The sequence below is a fragment of the Triticum dicoccoides genome, chromosome 2A, assembly GCF_002162155.2.
Source record: "Triticum dicoccoides isolate Atlit2015 ecotype Zavitan chromosome 2A, WEW_v2.0, whole genome shotgun sequence".
NCBI lineage: Eukaryota > Viridiplantae > Streptophyta > Magnoliopsida > Poales > Poaceae > Triticum > Triticum dicoccoides.
In genome coordinates, this window is record NC_041382.1 from 199,837,434 (window position 1) to 199,846,664 (window position 9,231).

The window sequence follows — 9,231 nt, forward strand, 5'->3', positions numbered from 1 at the left end:
AATTGCTCTTCATGTTAGGGAATTCGACCATATTTTTTCTAAGAAACCATATTGTTTGAATTACGTATGTCAGAGTGCAATAATTTTTTATCCCGTTGCAAATTTTCCTTAGTTTCAAAAAAGGAGAAAAAACTCTTCCCAACCAAACAGCCAACTATCTGTAAAAACTCCCAAAATAAACCCTAAAAAGACTATCTGTAAAAAAAAACTTAACACAATAAATATAGTTTAAAAATGTTCATGCTATTTTTCAACAAAATATGTTTGCACTTTTTCAAAAAGCTTAAGAATTCCCAAAAAATGTTCCATTTTAAGAAAAAAATGTTTCCACTTAAAAATATACAACAAAACATTCTTTTCGAAAAAACATCTGATAGAAAAATGTTCTTTTTAGAGAAATATATTCGAACTTCATAAAAACGTTAACTATTCTTAAAAAAAGTGTTCCATTTTTATGCAAACGTTAAATTTTATTAAAAATAAGAAAAATTCCATGTTTAACCTTATCATAGATGTTTATTAAAATTGGATATAAGAAATGGTGCATAATGGCAAATGAAAGCAGGTTGTGCCCTTTTTTTCGCCCGGTGCAACGCACGGGCATTTGTACTAGTAATAATAAAGTACGGATTGACTCCGTGGGTTCACCGTCACAATACGCTTTCTTCATGTGAATTTACGCTTTCAGTTTGGATTCTAAGTTTCTAACCAAGGTGGTACTAATTTTCTGTACTAACTTCTTCAAACCTATTAAAATATTTGTACATAAAGTGGCATCATTACGCTCACCCATCCCGGCTGGGCCATATCAAGCAGCCCATCCGCACTCCAAAATAGGCCCATGCAAGCCTCACATGCTTTGAATCCTACAGGCCCGGTTGTAATACAAAGGAAACGAGGTAAAAAACATGCAGGTTACCAGAGTTCGAACTCGGGACCTGCAGTTTGATAAATATTGTAGAGATCAACCCATCTAGCACACCTTGCGTGTTCAATCCAAAGTTTACTTTCCTACTAAATAGTACCGCCTCGCTGCTTTACATTCAACTCACCCAATTTAAATATGTCTTTGAGTTTCTTGGGTATTAGGAAGCAGTGAATCATAAGAAAGATATTACAAAGGAAGGAGAGGCTAATTATTATTGCACGCCCATTTAAAAGAGGATTTCCAACGTGATCAAAATAAGGAAGGAAAATGTAGCTCAGGGAATAAGGAAGGAAAGAGAGACTAATTGGCATTCTATATATGTGATGGGCTATATTATAAACGGGAAAGAAAATAGAGGCTAATTCGCATTCTATATATGTGGTCGGCTATAAAGGGATCCAAGGAAACATGCAAGAAAGAAATCAAAGGCATCCACCAGGGCCAACCTTTTACACCCATCCGGCCGTGCTCTTAATAATAGATCGCACACACCAATAGGTAGGGAAATAAAAAAAAGTTGGCATTCCTAAGGAAACGAGCGGCAGGCACTTCTAAAACATAATACTATAAAACAGTAGACATGAAACATATTTTTGTGGGGAATTAATATGCAAATATAGGTACAAGATAATATGGACACTTGATGCATTGCATCTGAAGTTATATCATGTGTTAATTATTTATTTTATAGCCTCTGTAATCGTGAAATGAGCCTTGGCAAGCTAGCTGCTGAGACTGCATGCACGCGAGACGGACCCCATCCAAATTCCAGGGGTGCCAAAATCAGAGATTGATATTACTAGGTCAAGACATATTGTTCAAAGAAAAACAACTACTGGTCAAGTGATTAGGTGCTAATGGGCTTTTAAGAGCGAAATAAATGAAAAGGACTCGCCCTAAAATACAGGCCAACCTCACGTCTCTCTCTCTCTCCCTGTATTTTTGTTTCTCATTCACTGCATGGTTCTTAGTAGAGCAACCCCATCCCATGTGATGCCTGCCATTCATGGTCTCCAACCTTTCACCCCTCTAAAGTTTCTACTGTCATAATTTTTGTTCTTTCTGATACATCATTGATTTGGGTAGATTTAAATTTTAAGATAAAATGTGAACTCCCTGAAAAAATATGTAGCACCACAATAATTTATACAGATATTTTAATTTATATTTTTTAAATATAGGGCCTAATTTTGATTTTGCACAAGACCCCGAATTTTGAAGGTACGACCATTCAGAAGAAAAGTTAGTACATGTCTCCAAACTCCATCGTGTGGCAATGTCTTCACTGGACTTTGTTTCAGTTTACAACAATATATATTTATGAGGTAAAATACCATGTTATTTTTTATAAGCACAAATATAATAAGTGGAGCTTATGGCTACACCGGTGCCAAAAAATTGGTCACTCGCAAAGATTAAAAGATAATGCATTGCCAGTTAAAGTAAAGAATTAACACATGCACTTTGATTAATAAATATGGAAAAAATGTACAGTGAATTAAAATTAGTAACAGTAATTCAGCTATATAATAGACAAATCCAAATGCTCATGTAATGATTTGATTCTTTACTGAGGAAATTTATTAATTTTCTTAATAATCTTAAAGTGATTTTGTTAGCTAGCCTAATTTGTTAGTTACATTAAAAGGTCATAAATTTGATGGTATGTACTATTAATAATCTTTGTGCTTATTTATTAATGATAGGAAGTTATGTTAATAAACATATGGTTAGCAGTATTTGCTTTGCTCTGTACCAAAGCACGGGTGTAGTCTCGGGCACTGCAACCATTGTCGGTGACAGTGGGAAGAAGGACGTCCATTGTCACGGATGGGCGTCATGTTGAGAAAAGGATTTGACCTATGGGGTCTTGAAACAGGAGCGTGCAATTTTTTCTCTCCCGTTGCAACACACGAACATTTTTGCTAGTAATAATAAAGCACGGATTGACTCCGTGGGTTTATCGTCACAATACGCTTTCTCCCTATGATTTTACGCTTTTAGTTTAAATTTTAAAACATATTCGAGGTGGTACTAAAGCGTTATTACTAATAAAGAGGTTATTGGTTTTCGTCTGTATAAGTCGCTAAGTTTCTTCCGTCCGGCCCGCTTGACTGGGCCGTGTTGATCGTTCCCTGTCAACCGCGTGATGACTGAACTGGGCCTGGTCAACACTTCCCCTCCTACGCCAGAGAGCTTTCCCCCGCGGGCCGCGCAGGCAACTCCTCCTCCTCCTCTACCTCCGCCTCCCTGCGTCGCTCGCCGGGCCCGAGGACGACGACGAGCCCTTCCTGGAAGAGGAGGAGGAGGGCACCGTCGAGCTCGTGCAGCTCGGCGCCAACCACGGCAAGAACGTCCTCATCCTCACGAGCGACACCGGCGGGGGTCACCGCGCCTCCTCCGAAGCCATCAAGGACGCCTTCGGCGACGACTACCGGTAAGCGAATCATTCCTCTGCGCCGCGAATCATTTCTCTCCCTCTGTCTGTTAATAGATAAACAAATTGTTGGAATCTCCCCCAATCTGTCTGTCAATCCAAGTGGCTGAGCCTGCGCTGATGATGGTTTCGATTTGGGCATGGCAGATCTTCGTCAAGGATCTCTGCAAGGACCACGCCGGCGGGCCGCTCAACAACATGGGGGGCTCTTACAAGTTCATGGTGAAGCACGTACAACTCTGGAAGCTGCCCTTCCACGGCACATCGCCAAGATGGTCTGATTCCGATTATACAGCACTGCGATGCTACCTCTACTGAACACACGTGTAACTACAGTTGAAGGATCACAAATATATGGTCCAGTAATGCACGGTAAATCTGTATCCAGGCAGATTCAGTCCACCTCTTCACCACCGTGACCCACACCTACGACCTGGCTTGGTTGTGGTGCTAATTCAGCAATGCAAGTCTGATCCCTTCAACTCTCAGGTGTCTTATTCCACTACTTCATGATGATGCTTGGGTGCGTACTTGGATGGTTATACTATGTGATTAGATTGATTTTTTAGGATCCCCGACTCCCCGTACATACATTGTTCACCATACAAAGCTAAAATACAACACTTTCAGATGTTGTACAGACTGTACAACACAAGCATGGCAACAAGTGTATTAAGAATAGAGAAATCATTGCAAATTATCTGCTTGATTTTTTTGGATTCCAGCGTGACGGTGTGGCCGTCTGACTGGAATTGAAAATGTTGGTGTTGTTCTGAATTCTGATAATGTTGATTAGCAGGGAGAGGGTTCAGAGTAGGGATGGCGGGAGCGTTTGAGTTGTACTGGCAGTCCGCCATCGGCAGGGCCGTCATGGAGACGCTGGACGAGATGGTCCTTAGCCCCGATCATGCCATCAGCGTCCAAGTACAGTTCGATCAGGTCTGATTGGTTTTTTGCTTGTCTGCGAATCAATCGGCAGGGCCTATAATATCAGCAAATTGTGTGTCGTTGGTTGTTTATTCATCATGGTCTTCTTGTTTCTTTCAGTTCATGAGCACTGGACAACCAGCTCAAGAGCAAGGCCTTCTTCAATGTACCAACCATAATGCCACGTCTCTTTTTTGTTCCACACATTCATCACTACACTGTACATATTCCAAAGGAATAATGCTGAAATAACGTGTTGTTGCGACATGTTAGTGTAACGGTACTAATGCAGATGAATTTTTTGTAGGGAAGATGCAGATGACTTGTGTGCTTGATTATGGTTGGCTTGTGTGCTTAATTATGAAGTTAATTACTCGGCCGCCACAGGGAATTATTCTTTTGGGATCATATTTATTCTCCGCAAAAAGTAATCTCAACTTGCTTAAAGGCCACATTTGGCAGTTGCTTAAACCTTCTGGACAAGACACACAGACATACAACTATGTGACAACTTAATGCCTTTGGGAATTTTGATGGCTTTTCCTAACAAGAAAATATAACAATAGCTGCGAATGTTAATTACTTAGTTTATCAAAGGTAAAATGTCTGCTACATGACAAGTATGTGGATTGATTTTATGTGAACTGACTAATTGGATGGTTTGGTTCCTTGTGCTACGTTTTGAAAAAGAACATACTTATATGTTCCACTGTATTGATATCATATGGCGAATTACATATTTGTTACTAGCTAAAGCTGAAGAAATGTTTACGCAAAGAACATTCATTTTCACATTGCCTGGCATGCGTCTAGGTCATTCTATTTATTACCATTGCTGAAAGTTGTACTTCTCTGCATGCCGATAGTTTCATTCGAATAGCTCTTCCTAGATTTTTCTTTAGTTCATTCCATCCAGTAGTTTGATAGCTTTGTGATTATTTTGAGAAAAAATGATCTGTCTTGCAGACTAAAAACAATCTCATCCAGTAGTTTGATATTTTGGTCATTATTCCAAACTAATTGATCCATGTAGCAGACTGAAAACAATTAGATGCTGATGCAATCATGGTCTGAGATTATTAACGAGTGAGGACACGCATAGGGTTGCTTCCTACTGGTACATAACTATTTTCTTTCTACATGTACTATGTTGATTCTTCAGAGATCTCGTCTTCATGAGACTAGCGAAGGGGGTATACGTTAGGAAGAAGGGGAGACGAGGTGAGTTTCTGAAGTTCACCATCCAATCCTAATATCACAAAAGGTGAGCATTACTATTCAAAGGGATGACTAATTAATTAACCTCTTAATCTATTTTTACAGGAATTAATCAGATAGTATATGGGCTGAATAATTTTGAACTAGCTACTATTTCTAAATGGAGTGCCATGTTCAAATAGAGGAAGTGAAGTTGTGGTGGGTTCTGAGCCATGCTTCAGGATAGGGGTGTACCATATTATTTTTCTCCCGTTGCAATGCACGGACTTTTTTGCTAGAAGATCTCTTGCCCTTTTCTTTGTACGTAGTAAATTTACACTCAAGCTTTGTTTAAATAGAAGCGAAATTGCTGTACGGACGACAGTCGCCGGCCGAACTGTGGACGACGGGAGGAGTGGACGGTGATGCTCACTTTTGCTAATTGCATGGATGGCTTGATGCGCTGCATCGTCTCCAAATCGTCCACAATGTGTCGGCTGTGTAGGAGCGTTGAAATAGAAGACATGTGGAATCTTGAACTTGCGCTTTTGTAGGCAAAAACCATCTTTGTTTGGGCCGTAGTTACAAATACTCAAATTATAGACCATTTTGTGTAAATTAAGAGTGTGCGGTATTCTTTTCTCCCGTTGCAACGCACGGGTCTTTTGCTAGTCTCTCCCTAATAATAAAGTACGGATTGACTCCGTGGGTTCACCGTCACAATACGCTTCCATTCAGTCGTAATACGCTTTTACGATTTGTATAGACAAAATCGTTATAAACGAGGTGGTACTAATAGCTCGTCCGACTTGATACGTTTTACATATCGCTCGAGTTTGCACCGCCTGGGCCGAGCTCGTGCGTCACGCACTTATCCTGGCCCAATGCGCCACCTGGGTCGAGCTCGTGCGCCACCCACCTATCCTGGCCCATTTAAGACACATCGAAGCAAAAATAGTGCTGGTGCAAAGAATCGAACACACAACCTCATGCTGAATAACTAGCGTCACTACTATTGGGCTGGCGATGGTGGGTTGATGATGAGCAGCGTTGCTGTGCATAAGGGAGCTGTCTCAGGGATTTTGGTCTATTCGCTTGTTTTAATGATTGCACCGCTGCTGGATCTGCTATGTGGATAAGGAGGCTCTCTAGGTAAGGGTTTTTGGTCTATTTGCCTTTTTTTTAATGGTTACACCTATCGGAAGCCGTTGAATGCTGCTATGTGTACTATCGATTGCAAAAAAAAAGAATACGGAATGAGCACCGATTATATTTACTTGCTATTATTTGTCGTACTATCATAGTTTAATGTTCATGCCTAACACATCTTATGAATACATTATCATATACAATAATTAAAAGTGAGTGAAATATTAGAATTAAATATTTCTTAACAGAGAAGGTAATTGGAGCACACTAGGGCTTGCTGACAACTAAGATATTCCTCAACTCTGAATGTCACCGATGTCATTGCTGAGATACAGAGGGGATACCGGGAGACGGAGGGATGAAGAGTAGAGGGAATGCGACAACAGAGCATCTTTCTCACGCTGGCTGGGAGGGGGGGGGGGGGAGCACTCCACTCCATTTTACCATCTCTCCCGCAGCTCTGTGTGACATAATCACGCAATATCAAATAAATTTCATCCATCCAAAAAAAATTTGCTCCGTGAAAAAATCCTTCTATTTTTGAAATTAAATCCGTAGACCATAAAAGCATATTTTCGAGAGGATAAACGCGTAGACCATAAGATGTTGGTATTGTAGGGAGGTTTGTCCCAACGAAGAGATCATCATGTCGTGCATGTTGCTCGACCTGGGCCTTTCACAACCTGTGCTCGCCCAACTATCACAAAAATAAGGCAACAATAGCTAAAATAATTAATCTCTCCCTAATAATAAAGTACGGATTGGGTCTCCGGGTTCACCGTCGCGCCTTTTTAAAAAAAATCCCTGTAGTTTTAGTTATTTAACCCGCAGTCATTGTAATAAGTCAACCCGATGAGAAAAGAAAAGAAAAGAAAAAACCAGCCACTCGCCCTCCCAATCCTCTCGACCTCCGCGTGGCAACACCTCCCGCACCGGCCCCAGCGCGCCGCCACCTCCCGCCCCGCCCCATCTTACCGATGCATTCGGGCAGAGCACCGTCGCCGCCGCCAGCCACTCGCCCTCCCAATCCCATCTCGAACTCCATCGCGCCGCCACCTCCCGCCTCGCCCCATTTTACTGATGCGTTCGAGCAGGGCTCCGCCGCCGCCGCCTGGGGGCGCTCGACATCGCCGTGCCGCCGTTCTGCTGGCTTCGCCGGAACTCCGTTTGTCAGCATCTTCTCCACCCCTTGGTGATGAGCGGTTGAGCAAAGGAGCGGTGTCAGGCGCCGCCGCGCGTACATGCCGCGTTTGTGCGAGAGTGGGGACGGGCTGACAGGGGATGTGTACTTGGTTGGGGAACAAGAGAACGCGAAGCTAGGAGTAGGGGCCGATCGATAGGCAGCACGAGGACCTCGACAGTGCGGCGGTTCCTACTGGTTCTACATGTTCCTCTCTCTGCCTATCCATTACAAGCATAGAGGTGAATTCATGGTTGTTTGCTTCTTGGCCTAGCTGTTGTATTGATACGTGATTTAAAGTGCAGGGTTCTGAGGAAATCGGGATAAAATCTTGGTTGTCAGAGTTCCCTTGGAACTGCGCAGAAGATGGGGTGATGGATTCAGTGTCAAGATTCAATGAATATCCATCTGTTCGTGACCTGCTTGTTCACCCACTACTACCACAAGCAATGTATTTTACTTTTCTTGATGCAGCCCCACAAAGGAATTATGGTTGGTTTAGTTCATAGAAAGATACCATAAAATCCTTTTTGTTTACATACTAACTGAATAATATGAAGTATTTTAGTTCTCATGGTAATAGACAAGCAACTTCAGTAGTATTTGATTGGAGTTTTTGTTTTTTTTGTATGGCTACTGCATAACGGAAGACTGAACACATGTCAAAATTTACACAAGACCATACTTGATTCAGACATCTGCCCCATGTGTCTCTAAGCCACAGAAACTTGCTCTCATCTATTACTTCAGTGTCCTGCAGCAAAAGTTGTTTGGTGTGCTACTGGAATACTCCAAACTGCCAGGAAATCATCGATTGGAAGCGTTTCATGACTATGCTCATCCTTTGGAATATTTGGGATCCTTGAAACCACATGAAGAGACAGGCACAGATACCTCAGTACCTGTATTTGGTGGAGTAATCCCTGGGAGCAATCACCAGACGACGGCCTTACGAGCTCCTCTATAGACAGTCTCCACGATGTCAACAAACTCTTCCTTGTCTTTCATTGCCCAGTTGATCTTGTTGTTGTTTCTTGTCCCAAGATCAATCATGATGTGCTTGTTGCGGAAGAAGAACATCACCGTTGACGGGTAAAATAATTAATAAATTACAATGGAATCAAAATATATACTTTTTTAATGGTGCAATTGGTTGGATTTTGAAATGCGTATTTCCTTAAAATTGAAAGACACTCTTTTTGTCCCGTTGCAACGCACATGTATTTGTGCTAGTCTTTCCCTAATTTTTTTATATTTTTTAATAATAAAGCACGCATTGACTCCGTGGGTTCACCGTCACAATACGCTTCTTCCAATGAATTTACGCTTTCAAATTTTTTCACCTATATTATTTTCTACATCGGAGGTGGTACTATTTTATCTGCGTATCTTTATCAAAATCAAAATAGATTG

General features: G+C 41.5%; 2 long non-coding RNA genes across 7 annotated transcripts; one reads left to right on the plus strand and one right to left on the minus strand.

Annotated features, from left to right (window-relative positions):
- Positions 1–2,923: 2,923 nt before the first annotated feature.
- On the plus strand, positions 2,924–5,864 carry LOC119354185. 6 transcript variants are annotated; one of them, XR_005170690.1, is made up of 6 exons: positions 2,924–3,365; positions 3,513–3,888; positions 4,162–4,304; positions 4,413–4,889; positions 5,455–5,513; positions 5,616–5,864. It is a non-coding gene; the product is annotated as an uncharacterized LOC119354185 (long non-coding RNA). The 6 variants fall into 6 exon arrangements; XR_005170691.1 differs by having other exon boundaries at positions 4,413–4,458; positions 4,600–5,513; XR_005170686.1 differs by having other exon boundaries at positions 4,413–5,513.
- A 2,622-nt stretch (positions 5,865–8,486) lies between these two features.
- LOC119359265 lies at positions 8,487–8,908 on the minus strand. The gene is made up of 2 exons (XR_005172442.1): positions 8,721–8,908; positions 8,487–8,614 (listed from the first exon to the last, which is right to left on the minus strand). It is a non-coding gene; the product is annotated as an uncharacterized LOC119359265 (long non-coding RNA).
- Between the last annotated feature and the right edge of the window lie 323 nt (positions 8,909–9,231).